The sequence below is a fragment of the Dama dama genome, chromosome 4 (genome assembly GCF_033118175.1).
Source record: "Dama dama isolate Ldn47 chromosome 4, ASM3311817v1, whole genome shotgun sequence".
NCBI classification, from domain to species: Eukaryota; Metazoa; Chordata; class Mammalia; order Artiodactyla; family Cervidae; genus Dama; species Dama dama.
In genome coordinates, this window is record NC_083684.1 from 69,431,088 (window position 1) to 69,448,359 (window position 17,272).

The window sequence follows — 17,272 nt, forward strand, 5'->3', positions numbered from 1 at the left end:
GCCCCATTTGCCAGCTCAGTTCACACCGGGGTCCTCATGGTGTTATGGTCTTCATCCCTCTGCTTGGGTGAGCGAAGCCACATGGTGACCCAGCTGATAACTTAAGAGGCACAAGATTCTCAAATCCTTGGCTTTGGTGACAAGAAGCAAAAAAGACAAAACTTGCAAATATCAGTGGATTCACACAACACACGCAGAGCCTCCCTGGGGCAAGTGTTGTCTCTGCACCCCCTCAGTGATCTGGAGTGGAATGTCCAGAAGAATTCTCGGTGATGACGGGACTCTTTAAACATCTGCCCTGTCCAGCACCCTGGCACCTGGCCACATGACGCTACTGAGCACTTGAAACCTGGTGTGTGTGACTGAAGAAATGAACGTTTTTTTCATACACGTGTAGTCAGTGTCTGCACCGCGTGGCTGGGTAACTACTTTATCGGCCAGTGCAGGTCCAGACTGAGGGGGATCTTGTCCTATTCCTAGCCCTGGAACCTCAGCACCCACAGTGCCCACAGCTGAGAAAAGGTTGAGGGGCTTCCCCGGTGGCTCAGTGGTAAAGAATCTGCCTGCCAATGCAAGAGACATGAGAGATGTGGGTTCGATCCCTGGGTCCAGAAGATTCCCTTGAGAAGGGAACAGCAGCCCACTCCAGGATTCTTGCCTGGAGAATCCCATGCAGAGAGGAGCCTAGCAAGCTACACACCATCCATGGGATCGCAAAGAGTCAAACATGACTGAATCGACTTAGCACTCACACATGCAGCCTCTCTGGCAAGCGGCACCACACTGGATGTCTCAAACAGAATATACTTTATCTTTTTATTTTGCCAACTTGCATTGCTTTTATTACTGTTTCATGGAAAGCACTTTGTTTTAAATATGCCAGTGGGCACATGTCAATCTTAAACTTCCAATCTATCTCTCCCCCCACCCTTTCCCTCTGTAACTCTAAGTTTTTTCTGTAAGTCTACAAGTCTCTTTCTGTCTTGTAAATAAGTTCATCCTTGTAAGCTATTACTGAACAGAGGTTTCTTTTTTAATTGGCTTTATTTTATTTTAAACTGAATAATTTGAAGGCTCAACTTGCAAATTTTTATGCTTTACTGGAATTCTCAAAAAGTAGGATGATCATGATAACCTACCCAGTATGTGCAATTGATTAGAATAACTTCTCCCAAAATGTTAGATAGTTAAAATAGAATATTAGTATAGCCAGGGGATTACTAAGAGGTGGTGGGACATCTGAAGACAATCCTATAATTCTTGGACTCCACTGTTCACCTCAGAGCTGCTGGGCTGCTTTGGAGGAGGAGGAGTGTCCACAGAGGAACCCCTTTAAAAAGAGATCTAGCTCTTCAATTTATAACACTCTCTGTGCCCAAAGGATGGGGCCAAGTCAGCGCTCAGCATGGCCTTGGTTTACATCAAGTTCCTCATAGATACTGGACTCAGCAGAGGGGTGCATGGGGCTCAGCGGAGTGGGAGTGAACAGTCTCTCAGAGAGGCTCCTGTGGTTCAAGTGGGCGAATATCACATCTTCTGCTACAAGGTCCTGAGAGGAAGGAGGTGTGAATGATGGAATGAGATGCGATCTTCGAAGACTGGGGCATTGGGCATTGTAGGGGCTCGGGCTATGGCAAGGGTTTGGGCAGGGAGGACTCACCTCGCCGTTCACTGTTCTGTCTTCCTTGGGCTCTCCTTCCATGATGGCAACATCTGCAAATGGAAGAGAGTCAACGTTCTTGGGGTGGCGTGGTTCTTCTAGACTTTCATGTCTTGAGTGGGTACATCAAAGCCAAAAGAAGCAGTGGTGTACCCCAGGTTGCTGAGCTTGTCTACTCCACTAAATTAAAAACAAAAACCACCCAATATACAAGCCCAGCCACTGACGGACTCTCAGGAACCTGTGCAAACACATGGAGCCCATTCTACGTCTTCTGTTATGGACCATCCTCTAACAGAGGGAGGGTAAGCATCTCCCTTAAGCATGGGGTCAGGTCACTCAGACCAACTTTGTCCAATTTAGAAATGCCCTGTCCCAGAGATGAGAAACTCAATGCCCTCTCTGGTTCTAATCCAGACCATGATCTCAAATGCTGACATGACAGGAACGTTGAGGAGCCCAAAGTCACAGAGCTGGGAGGTAGTAGAACCAACACTCACACAGGAACCCTCTGTCTTCTCAGACACTTGCTGAGATAGGAGACCATCTTGCTTACCTTCTGTGGTGTGTGGATCCATGGGTTGATGGGCAAGTACTTTTAGTGGATCCTAGGAGAAAGAAGACAGAAGGGGTGAGCAAGTAACCTTCCTCGCCCCATGAATGAGGACTATTTTTTCTGGAAGGTTGACCTCCTGCCTGTCTTTTGACTCTGTCATCCCCCAGAGCACTGATGGGGGAGGGGAGAGCTTCTGGTCCCTCCCCATGAATGCGTTGAGTAGACCCTCCATCCTGAAGAAGTGATGGTGGAAGGAGGCAGGAAGGATATGCCTGGTGGTGAAAGAAAGCTGTAAGCAAGAGACATTCCCTCTGCTCCGGGAATGAATATATATGCTTCTTAATTGGGAAATCACTTGTATGTCAGAGGTGCTTTGGGAAAACACTAAGAACAAGGGGCAGATGCAATCTCTGATATTCCCAAAGCAGCCCAGCCTCTCCTCCTCTTCGGTCTACCCTGACCATTTTCTTTATTTGCCTGGATAGACAGGACTCTGATGTGGAGCATCCATACAGGAGGTGGAAGAGGGTTGAGATGCCATCGACCATCTCTCTTCCTCTCTGGTTCTCATTGCCTCCATTTCTCCAGAAGCCCAAAGGTCCCCTGACACCAGCACGGGGCCCTTGAGATAGAGCTCATGATATAGTAAGATGTCATGGAAAAAGCCAAATGGACTTTTTGCACAGCGCAATCTGATTTACTATATTGTAAAGCATGGGACTCTTCATGGGTTCTTGATGAAAGGCTCCTGGAGTGGGTTGCCATATCCTCCTCCAGGGGACCACGTTTTGTCAGGACTCTTCTCTATGACCTATCTGTCTTGGGCGGCCCTGCACAACATGGCTCATAGCTTCATTGAGTTACACAAGCCCGTTTACCAGGACAAGGCTGTGATCCACAAAGGGGAGAAAGTGAAGGACAGAGGAGTCTGTCGAGCTGCAGTCCACGGGGACGCAAAGAGCTGGACACAACTTAGCGACTGAAGAGCAACAAGAAAGCTGGGCCAGGAGGAGGGTCCTCACCTGTGACAGATAGGAGCAGGGGGTTGCTGCGGTCTGACCACACGTAGGGAGAGTGAGTGAAGGAGCTGTAGCACCTGTAGACCCTGCTGTGGGCTGGGGTCCCAGGACCCAGTGGGTACGCTGCCTGGAGTGCACCGCAGGGGCCCCGCCCTCCAGCGAGTGGGCGCCCAAGGTTCTCCCCTTCCCTGAGCAGATGGAACTGGTCAAAGGCGTGTTCGGAGCTGCAGAGCAGGCCACATTCTCTCCTAACCTCACCACGGCCCTCCGCCCCTGGGCTGAGAGAGAGGGTTTCTTGGACAGACCTGGAAGGAAGACCTTGATCTTAGGGCATTGAGTAACTCTAGTCCTAAATAGAGGCCTAAAGCCAGAAGTGTGCAACGAGAGAAACACTGCAATGAGAAGGCAGCCCACTGCCAGGAGAGAAAGCCCCACAGCAACGAATACCCAGCACAGGGGAAAATTCAAACTTAACTTTATAGTATAGTCTGAAGTCAGGCAGGTTGATTCCTCCAGTTCCATTCTTCTTTCTCAAGATTACTTTGGCTATTCGAGGTGTTTTGTATTTCCATACAAATTGTGAAATTATTTGTTCTAGTTCTGTGAAAAATACCGTTGGTAGCTTGATAGGGATTGCATTGAATCTATAGATTGCTTTGGGTAGAATAGCCATTTTGACAATATTGATTCTTCCAATCCATGAGCATGGTATGTTTCTCCATCTGTTTGTGTCCTCTTTGATTTCTTTCATCAGTGCTTTATAGTTTTCTATGCATAGGTCTTTTGTTTCTTTAGGTAGATATATTCCTAAGATTTTATTCTTTTTGTTGCAATGGTGAATGGTATTGTTTCCTTAATTTCTCTTTCTGTTTTTACATTGTTAGTATATAGGAATGCAAGGGATTTTTGTGTGTTAATTTTACATCCTGCAACTTTACTATATTCATTGATTAGCTCTAGTAATTTTCTGGAAGAGTCTTTAGGGTTTTCTATGTAGAGGATCATGTCATCTGCAAACAGCGAGAGTTTCACTTCTTCTTTTCCTATCTGGATTCCTTTTACTTCTTTTTCTGCTCTGATTGTTGTGGCCAAAACTTCCGACACTATGTTGAATAGTAGTGGTGAGAGTGGGCATCCTTGTCTTGTTCCTGATTTCAGGGGAAATGCCTTCAATTTTTCACCATTGAGGGTGATGCTTGCTGTGGGTTTGTCATATATAGCTTTTATTATGTTGAGGTATGTTCCTTCTATTCCTGCTTTCTGGAGAGTTTTAATCATGAATGGGTGTTGAATTTTGTCAAAGGCTTTCTCTGCATCTATTGAGATAATCATATGGTTTTTCTCTTTCAATTTGTTAATGTGGTGTATTACATTGATTGATTTGCGGATATTAAAGAATCCTTTTATTCCTGGGATAAAGCCCACTTCTTCGTGGTGTATGATTTTTTTAATATGTTGTTGGATTCTGTTTGCTAGAATTTGGTTAAGGATTTTTGCATCTATGTTCATCAGTGATATTGGCCTGCAGTTTTCTTTTTTTGTGGCATCTTTGTCTGGTTTTGGAATTAGGGTGATGGTGGCCTCATAGAATGAGTTTGGAAGTTTACCTTCCTCTGCAATTTTCTGGAAGAGTTTGAGTAAGACAGGTGTTAGCTCTTCTCTAAATTTTGGGTAGAATTCAGCTGTGAAACCATCTGGTCCTGGGCTTTTCTTTGCTGGAAGATTTTTGATTACAATTTAGATTTCCTTGCTTGTGATGGGTCTGTTAAGATCTTCTATTTCTTCCTGGTTCAGTTTTGGAAGGTTATACTTTTCTAAGAATTTGTCCATTTCATCCAAGTTGTCCATTTTATTGGCATAGAGCTGCTGGTAGTAGTCTCCTATGACTCTTTGTATTTCAGTGTTGTCTGTTGTGATCTCTCCATTTTCATTTCTAATTTTGTTAATTTGGTTCTTCTCTCTTTGTTTCTTAGTGAGTCTTGCTAATGCTTTGTCAATTTTGTTTATTTTTTCATAAAACCAGCTTTTAGCTTTGTTGATTTTTGCTATGGTCTCTTTATTTTCTTTTGCATTTATTTCTGCCCTAATTTTTAAGATTTCTTTCCTTCTGCTAACCCTGGGGTTCTTCATTTCTTCCTTCTCTAATTGCTTTAGGTGTAGAGTTAGGTTATTTATTTGGCTTTTTTCTTGTTTCTTGATGTGAGCCTGTAATGCTATGAACCTTCCCCTTAGCACTGCTTTTACAGTATCCCATAAGTTTTGGGTTGTTGTGTTTTCATTTTCATTCATTTCTATGCATATTTTGATTTCTTTTTTGATTTCTTCTATGATTTGTTGGTTATTCAGAAGCGTGTTATTTAGCCTCCATATGTTTGAAGTTTTAACAATTTTTTTCCTGTAATAGAGATCTAATCTTACTGCACTGTAATCAAAAAAGATGACTGGAATGATTTCAATTTTTTTGAATTTTCCAAGACCAGATTTATGGCCCAGGATGTGATCTATTCTGGAGAAGGTTCTGTGTGCACTTGAGAAAAAGGTGAAGTTGATTGTTTTGGGGTGAAATGTCCTATAGATATCAATTAGGTCTAGCTGGTCCATTGTGTCATTCAAGGTTTGTGTTTCCTTGTTAATTTTCTGTTTAGTTGATCTATCCATAGTTGTGAGTGGGGTATTAAAGTCTCCCACTATTATTGTGTTACTATTAGTTTCCTCTTTCATACTCATTAGCGTTTGCCGTACATATTGCGGTGCTCCTATGTTGGGTGCATATATATTTATAATTGTTATATCTTCTTCTTGCATTAATCCTTTGATCATTATGTAGTGTCCTTCTTTGTCTCTTTTCGCATCCTTTATTTGAAAGTCTATTTTATCTGATATGAGTATTGCAACTCCTGCTTTCTTTTGGTCTCCGTTTGCATGAAATATTTTTTTCCAGCCCTTCACTTTTAGTCTGTATGTGTCTCTTGCTTTGAGGTGGGTCTCTTGTAGACAGCATATATAGGGGTCTTGTTTTTGTATCCATTCAGCCAATCTTTGTCTTTTGGTGAGTGTCACTTAATATCCTGTTTTTTAAAAAAGATATATATGTATATGAAGAACTGAATCCCTCTAATGTACAACAAGAATTAACAACATCTTAAATCAATTAGAAATCAACAAAAAAAGAAAAAAGAAAATTTAAAAATCAACCAGATTGGGCTGCTCTTGAATTATGGAACCTACTAACTACTGCTGGGACCATCAGAAAACATGATACTGACCCAGAAGCAGACCTTATGGAGTGGAAATTTCCAGAATATCACAGGATATTTGACCACCTCATTCTTGAGGGAGTGTTCAGTGCTGCCCTGCCCACCCCCAGGGGCTGGAAGGGACTCCTTAGTAGGGAGGGTGGAAGGGACCACTCCCCCCTCTTTGTGCAGAAGGATGCGTTAAACCACGAGGCTGAGCAACTTCAGGGTGTCAACCTCTATCTTGATCACCCAGGGGCCGGACTGCAAGGGCGTCTGGTACCACAGTGCTCCTGACAGAGGACGGGAGCTCTGACATGAAGGGGGGAAGCCAGCCCCTTAACCAACCATCGTTGGCTGCCTGAGCCGGGAACTGCCTGGGTCCATGCTCTGCTACATCTTTCTCCATTGTTTGTTCTTTTACGTTCTTGCTGCTTCACTCTGTCACCGGCTGTGTCTTCTCTTTAGCACATGGCAGGTGCTCTGTTCTCTTTTCCCTTCCTTGTTCACACCTCCTCTCTCTCTGGTTTGTTCCCTCTTCTGAGTGTGTGAGTGTCTCTGCACGCCTGTCATTGTCTCCCGGTACTGATACTGGACTGGACACAAGACCTCTTGCAATACAGACAGAAGACGGGACTGGTCTGGACACACTCACCTGTCATGATGATGTCCACGGGGTCACTCGGGGCTGACCACACATCGGGGGAGTGGCTAAGAGAGCTGTAGCATCTGTAGGTGCCCGCACACCCCGAGGTCATGGGGCCAATGAAGAAGTCAGCTGCGGCATGCCCGCCTGTGAACCTCTCTCCATGTCTCTGGAAATGCCCTGTGCTGTTTTCCTAGTGCAGGATAAACTTGTCAAACGACAGCTGTGATTGACAGTGGATGGTCACATTCCCTCCCACCTTCATGAGGGGGCCTGGGTGGGCTGAGATGGCGGGTTTTGTGAACAAACCTAGGAGCAATGAGGTTGTGAGCTTCAGTGAGTCACCCCACCTCAGGCTTCCCCTGAGAGCTGAAGGTGTGAGAAACCTCCCCATGAACCAGTAGAGCCAATTACCCTTCCTGTGTGTTCTGTAGCATTCTCTCCAGCCTTGTTCTCAGGCTCTGGCTCATGCTTTTCTGTTTCTCTTTGCTCAAGACCTCCAGCCTCCTCTGAGCTTATTCTAAGCTCTTTAGCTGCTGTATCTGCTCTCAGCTTCATGCAAGCACACTCAGTCACTTCAGTCCTGTAAGACTCTCTGCGACCCCATTGACCATAACCTGCCAGGCTCCTCTGTCCAAATGATTCTCCATGTGAGAATACTGGAGTGGGTTGCCACGCTCAGCCTCATCTCATCCCTAATATCCGTGGTGGGGAGCTGGGTGGTTCTGAGGATGCATACCCTGTCTCCCTTCACACTCATAGAATGTGGGCGATGACTGGCAGGACGTTGGGATGGAGGTGGAGAAAAGGGAACTTTTCCCATATGACCCCATCTCATGCCTCTGGATTCTTTCCTGGGACTCCTTCCTAGGGCTCCAGCTCCTTCATCGGGGAGTAGAGCTCCCTACAGCATGGCAGGTGCTGGATCAGGGTGATTCCCCATCCCCCCTGCTGGCCGGCCCTGGCTCCTCCTTCCTGAGCTGGGCACCACATCTGTTCAACACCCAGAGTTTAAACTCATTTTATATTCTCTTTCCTGGTTTGTTCCTCGCTAGGAATCATGAGTCAGTCTTGAACCACATAAGGAACTTGGACCTAGAGTGGGATTGCCTGCATAGAAGGCTGTCCCGGGCTTGGCTGAACCCCTCCTACCTGTGACCACAATCTGCATGGGGTCACTCTGTCTGGGCAACAGAGGGAGAAACCTGGAGAATCCAGAACACGTGTAGGGCCCAGCATGTTCTCTAGTCACCGGGCCAAGGATGAAGTTGTTGAAATGATTTCTCCGGAGCTCGGACAAACTGGTCCCATCTGTTTTGAACAGTCTGAATATCTTAAGTGGAGAACGGAAGTGACACCGGAGAGTCACAGTCTGTCCTAAGGGAACCACAGGGTTTGGCCAGGCTGACAAAGAGGGCTTGGCATATTCACCTAGGAGAGACGGAGGCACAGGCTTTGAGAGGAAAATAGGAACAGCCCCTGCTCCCCACTGCTTTGTTGGAGCGCTTCCCCTTCAATTCTTCCAAGGCACCTACTCTAAAGTGCATCACCCTGATCCTCAAGGACACCTGGGGCTTGGGGACAGACAGAGACACAGTCAACCCAGGACAGACATCACGGAGATTCTGAGAATGTGATTCTCAGCAGTGATTCTTCTCAGGAGAAGAATAAGTCCTTGGATTGACAAAATGTTGAAAACTCTCTCAAAACACAAAACACCAGGGATTCCCAGGTGGTCCAGTGGTTAGGACTTAGCACTTTCCCCGCCAAGGGCCCGGGTTGACTCCCTCATCAGGAAACTGAGATCCTGCATGCTGCGCGATGCCGGCAAAAAGAACCACCACAGAAAAATGACGAGTGGTAAAGAAGTGAAAGGACTTCCCTGTTGTGTTTGTGCAGCTCAAACGGTAAAGAATCTCCCTGCAAGGCAGGGGAGCAGGGTTCAGTCCCCAGGGAAGAAGATGCTTTGGAGAAGGAAATGGCAACCCACTCCAGTATTCTTGCTTGGAGAATCCCATGGACAGAGGAGCCTGCTGAGCTACAGTCCATGGGGTCACAGAGTCATACTTGACAGAGTGACTAACAGTAACACAACTAAGAAGAGAAAAAGCCACTTGACTGAAAAGCAGGAAGGAAACCATGAACCCCGCTCCTTTGTTAGCTAGCCTCCATCAAATGTGTGACCAGGCCCAGTGGCCCTGCCTGATGCCCAGCCCATCCCCTGGGGTCAGGTCTAGTGGGCGGTCCTGCAGATCCTGTTTCTAAGGGCCAGTTGGAGATGCCACCTTGTTGGGAGAGGGGTCTGTGGGCTGCAGCCCCTTGCTCCCCTCTCATGATAGAAATGACAGTCAGGGGGCCCAGCTCTCAGCTCCCAGACTTCACACTGTCCCTTCAGGTCCAGAGTCCAGAGCTGGGCTAACCTCTGGGGAGAGTGAAGGTGAGTATCAAGGCCAATAGAGGACCTAGGATCCAAAGGGCACATGGCTCTCAGTGTACTGATAGGGGTCTCACCCTGTCCCCCAGTGTCTTCTGCCTCAGCCCCACCTGCTCTGCTGAACACAGAAATAAGGGATGAGGAGGACTCACCCACAGCTGCCCAGATCCTCAGACTCACACAGAATCCTAGAAGGAAAAGCCCGTCAGAGATGGCTTGTCCCGGTGGACCCCACGCTCCTTGCACCCTCATCCAGGGAACCAGGTCAGTGGTGTGAAGACCCCGATTTCCACCATAACCATCTCCTACCCGGTCTTTGCAGACTCACCGAGACTCAGGAGGCTGAGGAGTGTGGGGCACATGGCTCTGCTTCTGTGAGGCAGGAGGCAGGACTGAGCAAAGCTGACTGAGTCACAGGATGCAGAAGGCGGGCGTTGTTCGTGCAGTCAGCCTGGTGCCTGTCACAGGGGAAGATGGGCAGCCTCTTCTCACGCCAGGGATGGAAGTCTGTCTGAGCCTCGTCACTGAGGTCACCTCATGACCTGAGCGTCATTTTTTGTTTCCCTGAACACTGTAAACCTAGGAGGATTTGAACAGGTCTTGCTGCCTTCAGGAGTAGAAACAGTGATTCAGTGTATAGCATGCAGGATCCTTTCCCCAAGCTCATGATAAATGTCATTAACCTTAAGTCTTTGCATAAAAGAAATCACATGTACCCATCTCGTATCTCAGGCTCAGTACAGGTTACCAATTAAAGACTCATTAATAGAGACTTTGATTCTGCATTCTTACGAGAGGAACAAACATGCATATTATGGCTCTTTGAAAATTGTAAAAAATTCTATATTGTAATATATGTGATTAAGAAACTAACTAATTGTGTTAGTTTCAGCTGTACAACAAAGTGATTCAGTTATTCATATACATGCATCTATTGCTCTCAAATTCTTTTCCCAATTATGTAGTTACAGAATATTAAGTAGAATTCTCTGATTTTACAGTAAGTCCTTGTTCGTCATCCATCTTTGCATATATGTGAATCCCAAACTTCCAATCTAACCTCCCCCTGACACTATCCTCCCTGGGATCCATAAGTTCATTCTCTGTGAATCTGTTTTATAAATTAGTTCATTTTGTTAGATGTCACAAGTAAGCGAAATCATGTGATTTCTTTTTCTCTGACTCTTCTTCATCTGAAATTATTTCGTGACTGTGAGTGGAAACTTTGTACACACACACCCTTTTTGTCTCTCTCTCTTGCTCCCTTTCCAATCCAAGAACCACACATGTACACAAAGATAATGTGTGTAAAGATGACTTTGGTGTTTTTTTGGGAGGGGGATTTGTTCTGCCTGAAAAGGTGGACAACCTTGCTTACTACATACTCGAATGAACACAAAATACGTCAAGTAGAGACTTCCAAAATCCAGAATGCTTGAGTGAGAGGCGTGTGCACAACAATCAATTCCAAACAGGGACAAAATGGCCCAGCTGTTTCCAGACTCCAAGAGCAGCCATACACCCAAATCAGCTGTTGTTCATAAACAGGAAAGACCCTCAGTAATGGGAGTGATTCCACACCATTCTGCTGGGGTCGGGGGTTGTTAACATTATTGATGCTCCCTAAATAATAAATCTAATCTCCTCTTGATCATTATGTATGTAAAAGACTAACAGTACAGTCACTCTTCTTAAAATTTCCTTTTATTTACTTAATATCATGTTTCAGAGTTGATCTATATTTTTTGTCATTTCAGTGTGTGCATTTTTACTGCCATTTTTATTTCATTGCAGTATATAAACCACAAATCTTAAAATTAAAAAAAATTTTTGAAGTGTATTTCATTTCTGCAGTATAGCAAATTTATTCAGCTTGACATATATATTTTTCCATTATCATTTATGGAAAGATCCTGAATAGAAGTCCCTGTGCCATGCTGTAGGACCTCAATGTTAATCCATTTTATGTAGAAATAGATTTCATCTGCTAATCCCAAGTTCCCAATCCTTCCCTCCCGCTTGACAACCACAGGCCTATTCTCTATGTCTGTGAGTCTATTCCTCTTTCATTGATATGTTCTTTTTAGATTCCACATATGGGTTATATCACATGAACATTGTCTTTCTCTTTCTGTCTACTTCACTTAATATGATAATTCCAGGTCCATCCATGCTGCTGCAAATGGCATTATGTCATTTTTTAAATCTCTGAGCGGTATTCCATTCTCTCTGTGTATAAGCATATCCATTTTATTTATTCATTCATCTGTCGGTGGACAGTTAATCTGTTCCCATGTATTGGCTATTGTAAGTTTTGCTGCTCTGAACACAGGGGTGCATGAATCTTTTCAAGGTATAGTTTTATTCCAGATATATGCTCGGGACTGGAATTGTTGGATCATATGGAAACTGAACTTCCATACTGTTTTCCACAGTGGCTGTAGCAGTTTACACTCTCCCAACAGTGTCAGAGGGTTTCCCTCTTCTCCACATGCTCTCCAGCATCTATTATTCATCAACTATTTAATGATGGCCATTCTGATCAGTATGAGGTGGTACCTCATCACAGTGTCAAATGGCCTTTCTCTACTAATGAGCAATGCTGAGCATCTTTCCATATGCCTGTTGGCCATCTGCATATCTTCCTTTAAACCACAGATATCAATTGTGAGAGTGACGTCTACGGATTTTGTCTAAAATGAATGACACCTCTGCTGATGGCTCATGAATGTGCTCTGAGTCCAACCTCACGTTGTTGTCAAGGGACGGAGTGATGAAGGCTTCAGGAAAGGAATAGTGACTTTATCTGGAAAGTCAGCAGACCAATGAGATGGCGAACTTGTGTCCCAAAGAATCATATTACCTGAGTTAGATGGGCTTTTTGGGGAGTGAGAGGGATGGTCAAACAGTGTTTAGTGAATGTAGAATAACGCTAGCCCATTGGGATGAAAATTCCAAGGAGAAGAGAGAACATTACAGATGAAACACACACCTGTGAACTCACAGTTTCATACTTACATCACACACACACACACACACTAAAAGAGGAGGAGGTGTAGTTGGCTGTTGCAATGCTTTAATTAATTCACTAATGGCTGTACTGGGCACAGGCGTTCTCTAGTTGCAGGAAGGGGGCCTGCTCTTTGCTGTGTGCAGGGTCTTCTCATCGCCGTGGCTTCTCTTGTTGTGGAGCACCCACTCTAGGCACATGGGCTTGTGGCCCACAGGCTTAACTGCCCTGAGGCATGAGGAATCTTCCCAGGCCCAGGATCAGGCCCGTATTCCCCACATCGGCAGGCAGATTCCCAACCACTGGACCATCAGGGAAGTCCTGTTGCAAGCTTTTTTCCCCTTAATTTATTTATTTTTAATTTAAGGAAAACTGCAATATTGTTAGTTTCTGCCATACATCAACATGGATCAGTCATAGCTATACTTACGTCCCCTCCACTGTGGAAAACTTATAATCTTGGGATTCTTTGTTCTTGAAGCTGTCCATGCAGGTCTGGTCATACTGTCCCTTTAAGCCCCCAACAAGACAATGGGTTTTGTCTGTTCTGCCACTTTTTACCTCTTTATGAAAGGGAAAGTGTAATACCTTTCAAGTTCAGAGCCTTGAGAAGAGTTTTAGTCCCTCAGTCATGTCTGACTCTTTGTGATCCCACAGGCTGCAGCCCGCCAGCTTCCTCTGTCCATGGGGATTCTGCAGGCAAGACTACTGGGGTGGGTTGCCATTTCCTTGTCCAGGGGATCTTCCCAACTGAGGGCTCGAGCTCAGGTCTCCCACCTTGCAGGCGGATTCTCTATCATCTGAGTCACCAGGGAAGCCCAGCAGTGGATAATGTGATTCAATATTTCCTCCCACAATTCACGTTGCCACTGTTTTCCATTTAGTTTTAACGTGGACCTGGTTCGATTTTGGCATCGTGCTTTCACTGCCAATGTAGCAGAGCCCTGAGGTGGAATATACCATAAATTTAAAAATAGAAGTGTGAATAGAAGTGCTAGGTTTCTAATTAAAAAAGATGTGCAACAAGCAGCAAAGATTTACTGTGTAGCACGGGGAACCACAGTCAATATGTTGCAATAACCTAAAATGGAAAATAATCTGAAAAATAATGTATGCGTATCTGTATAACTGAAGATCACCTTGCAGTGCACCTGAAACACTGTAAGTCAACCAGACTTCAATAAAATATATACATTATGAGATTAGAAAATGTAACCAGTAAAATAAATAAATTTTAAATAAAACAAAAGAAAACTAATTCGCTCAGTCGTGTCTGACTCTCTGCACCTAATGGACTGTAGCCTGGCAGGCCCCAATGTCCACGGGATTTTCCAGGCAGGAATACTGGAATGAGTCGCCATTTCCTTCTCCAAATAGTGCAAGCCGACTGCAGCATTCTCCCTGATGGTCTGTGTACTCACGCTCACACTCCAACTCTGCACACGGTGTATTCACATGGGCACCTTGAGTGGCACAAAAGAGTCTCAGCCCACATGGTGAGTTTCTGGAAAGTCCCTGGAAGGAAGTCAGAGGCTGAGCCCAGGACCTCCCCACCCCTCACTCCCCGGCTCAGCTCAGGAGCCCTTCCAGGTTTCACCACCATCACTCTAGGATCCTAGTGCCCCCACCTCCTCCCCCACCGATTCCTGGGACTGAAGTGAGACATGGGGACCCAGGAGCCCTGGGAAGCCTCACCTGCAGGGTTCGGGGTCTTCTGGCCCAGACTCAGCCCTGGAAGTGACAGTTTGCCAGTGAAAGCCTGGGCTCATTCTCTCTCCATCAGGATCCCTGGTCCCTCCAGCACCCTGAGCCCTGACATTCCTGTGAAGTGGGGGTGAGGGTGGGCGTCCCGTGCCCTCCTGCAGTCCCCTCCTGCCCTCCACAACTGGCCAAGGCAGAGAAGCGCAGAGAGGATGGAAGGCCTGTCTGCAGCTCTGAGCGCCTAGACAGCCCAACCCCACCCTGTACAGGTGAGGACACCCCGGGGCCCTTGAGGACAAACAGCATGTGGTCCCTGGGGGGTTGCTGCCACCCCTTGGGGTTCCCATGGCCGTGGACCCACAGCAAGGGGGCAGCCCCTCCCTGGACCTGGCTCTGATGTCTCCAGGCAGGGCTCAGGAGGCCTCTCAGCCCAGACCTGAGGTCTCAGCTCTTTCTCTTTATGCTAGGTCTAACCACCTGCTCTATAGGGTGGGACCCAGGTTCTCGTCCTGATTCAGCCCCAGGCAGTTTGGTTCCAGCTAGGATTCAGAAATTTATTTTCCCAGGCCCCTTCAGAAAATTACTTTGCATCTTAGGTCAGTTCATAAATTACTGCAGAGCACCTACTCTGTCCCAGGCATTGGTGTCACACAGCAGAAATACACCCATGACCCAGATAAACCCATCTTCTGTAGATCCTTGAAGAACTGAGATTCTGCAGAATGCAGGCATCAAATGCTAATATTCAATTATTTTTTTAAAAGAAGAATTATGAGAATACCTGGGGTCTATATCTACACTGTAAACATGTAAAAAAATGAAGCTCATGAATTCTAGTCCAAGGTCTTTATGGCAGAAAAAAAAAAGTGGGAAAAACTGAAACAGTGACAGATTTTCTTTTCTTGGGCTCCAAAATTATTGCAGATAGTAACTGCAGCCATGAAATTAAAAGACATTTCTCCTTGGAAGAAAAGCTGTGACAAACCTCCACAGTGTATTAGAAATCACTGTTCCAACAGAGGTCCTTATAGTCAAAGCTATGGTTTCCTAGTAGGCATATACGGATGTGAGAGTTGGACGTAAAGAAGGCCAAGCACTGAAGAACATTCTTTTAGACTGTGGTGCTGGGGAAGATTCTTGAGAGTCGCTTGGACAGCAAGGAGATCAAACCCATCAATCCTAAAGGAAATCAACCCTGAGAGTATTCATTGGTAGAACTGATGGTGAAACTGAAGCTGCAATAATTTGACCACATGATGCAAAGAACTGAGTAATGGAAAAGACCCTGACGCTGGGAAAGATTCAGGCAAGAGAAGAGGGCGACAGAGGATGAGATGGTTGGATGGCCTCATTGACTCAATGGACTTGACTTTGAGCAAACTCTGGGAGATAATGAAGGACAGATAAGCCTGGCGAGGTGCAGTCCATGGTCACAAAAGTCAACATGACTTAGTGACTGAACAACAATGGCTACACTGTGCTTGTGGGAAGAGGCTGCTTGAGGAGGTGTGGACACCATGCGGGAGGAGCGAGTACATTCTAACAAGAAAAGAACATTCCCTAGACCCTGGGACACAGGCACTCTCTGGGAGGATGGGGAGTTGGTGGTGGGCATATACAGTGCTGTCCACTGTTCAAGGATGATGGTTTAATTTTTAAGAAAGATGGAATATACAAGCAAAAGACTATGATAAGAAAACTTTATGAAGGTCACATTATATTAGCCACTGTAGAGAAAAGTGAAATGAGTGTATAAATGTAATTTTTTTTTAATTAAAAAAGAATAATTCTTGACCTTCAATTATTCCAACATGGGCATGTCAACCAGCATTCTAAATGATTTACATGGATTTTTCTTATGAAAATTGCCCCTTAATAATGCAAAAACCCATTAACTAGTGATGGAAATGACAGAGTCTACCTTTGCATCTACTTTTGATTGGGAGGAGAAAAGGAACTTTTTGAACTGAGAGTTCTCAGAAGAGCTGAGATGAGAGAGTACACAAATGTTAAATGGCCTATTTTCTGCACGTTTGCATGTGTATGTGTGTGTGTGTGTGTGTGTGTGTGTGTGTGTGTGTGTGTGTGGTGTAACTGCACCAGTATCATTAGGAGGGAAGAAAAGGTGAGACCTGAGGAGTGGGGGGTAGGGGTCACCTCTGGAGGAGCATGAGCAGGCTGGAATTCAAGTAGAAGAGTTTGGACATTGCCCTGCAGATGTGGGCATCATGGAAGGATTCAGGGCAGAAAGCATATTCTGAAATGTGAGTTAGAAAGATGAAATGTGGAGGGCGGACTGGAGATGGGAGTGTGGGTCTGAGCTCAGAACCCAGGGCGGTTATGGCTGGGATCCAGGTGTGGCTGTGGAATGGACTATGTGGATGGAGAGGACAGGATGTGTCACGGGCACCCTGGAGGGTGAATTCTTTTACTGCGTGATTGAATACAAGATGTAAGAGTCGAAAAGTGGAGTGTGACCTTCACTCCCTGCCTTGGTTGAGTGGAGGCACCAGCGATGCCCTCAGAGACCTGGTGAACCACGGGGCAGGGGAGATTTGCAAAGTATAGTCTGCTCTTACAAGAGAGCACAGCTCTTCCTTCCGGGCCCAGAAGGCAGGCTTTACTTCTCCCAGGGACAGGCCAGGGTGTGTAAGAAGCAGGATGTGTCTCTGTCCCCTTGAGGTGAAGCATGTGAGTCATTTCTGTCCCTTCAAAGCATCCTTTGATGCTGCATGTTGCTCTCCTCTTCATCCAACAGAGACTCCAGGATTCAGACTAGAATGGTCCTCATCAGAGGTCCTGATCAAGGACAGACCCATATATTAATACATGTGATATACTTGCATGAAGCAAAATACAAATAAGACAGGAAGTAGCCTGCTAAAGTCATCAACCACCTCAGGAAGTGGTATAGCCACCACTGAAATCTATTGATCTATCTATCTACATATCATCATGGAGAATGAAATGCAATGTGAAGTGAAAGTGAAGTCACTCAGTCGTGTCCAGC

The 17,272-nt window shown here is 45.6% G+C and overlaps 1 pseudogene; it reads right to left on the reverse strand.

Annotated features, from left to right (window-relative positions):
- Window positions 1-1,393: 1,393 nt before the first annotated feature.
- LOC133055226 (putative killer cell immunoglobulin-like receptor like protein KIR3DP1) lies at window positions 1,394-9,913 on the reverse strand (annotated as a pseudogene).
- Window positions 9,914-17,272: the final 7,359 nt, after the last annotated feature.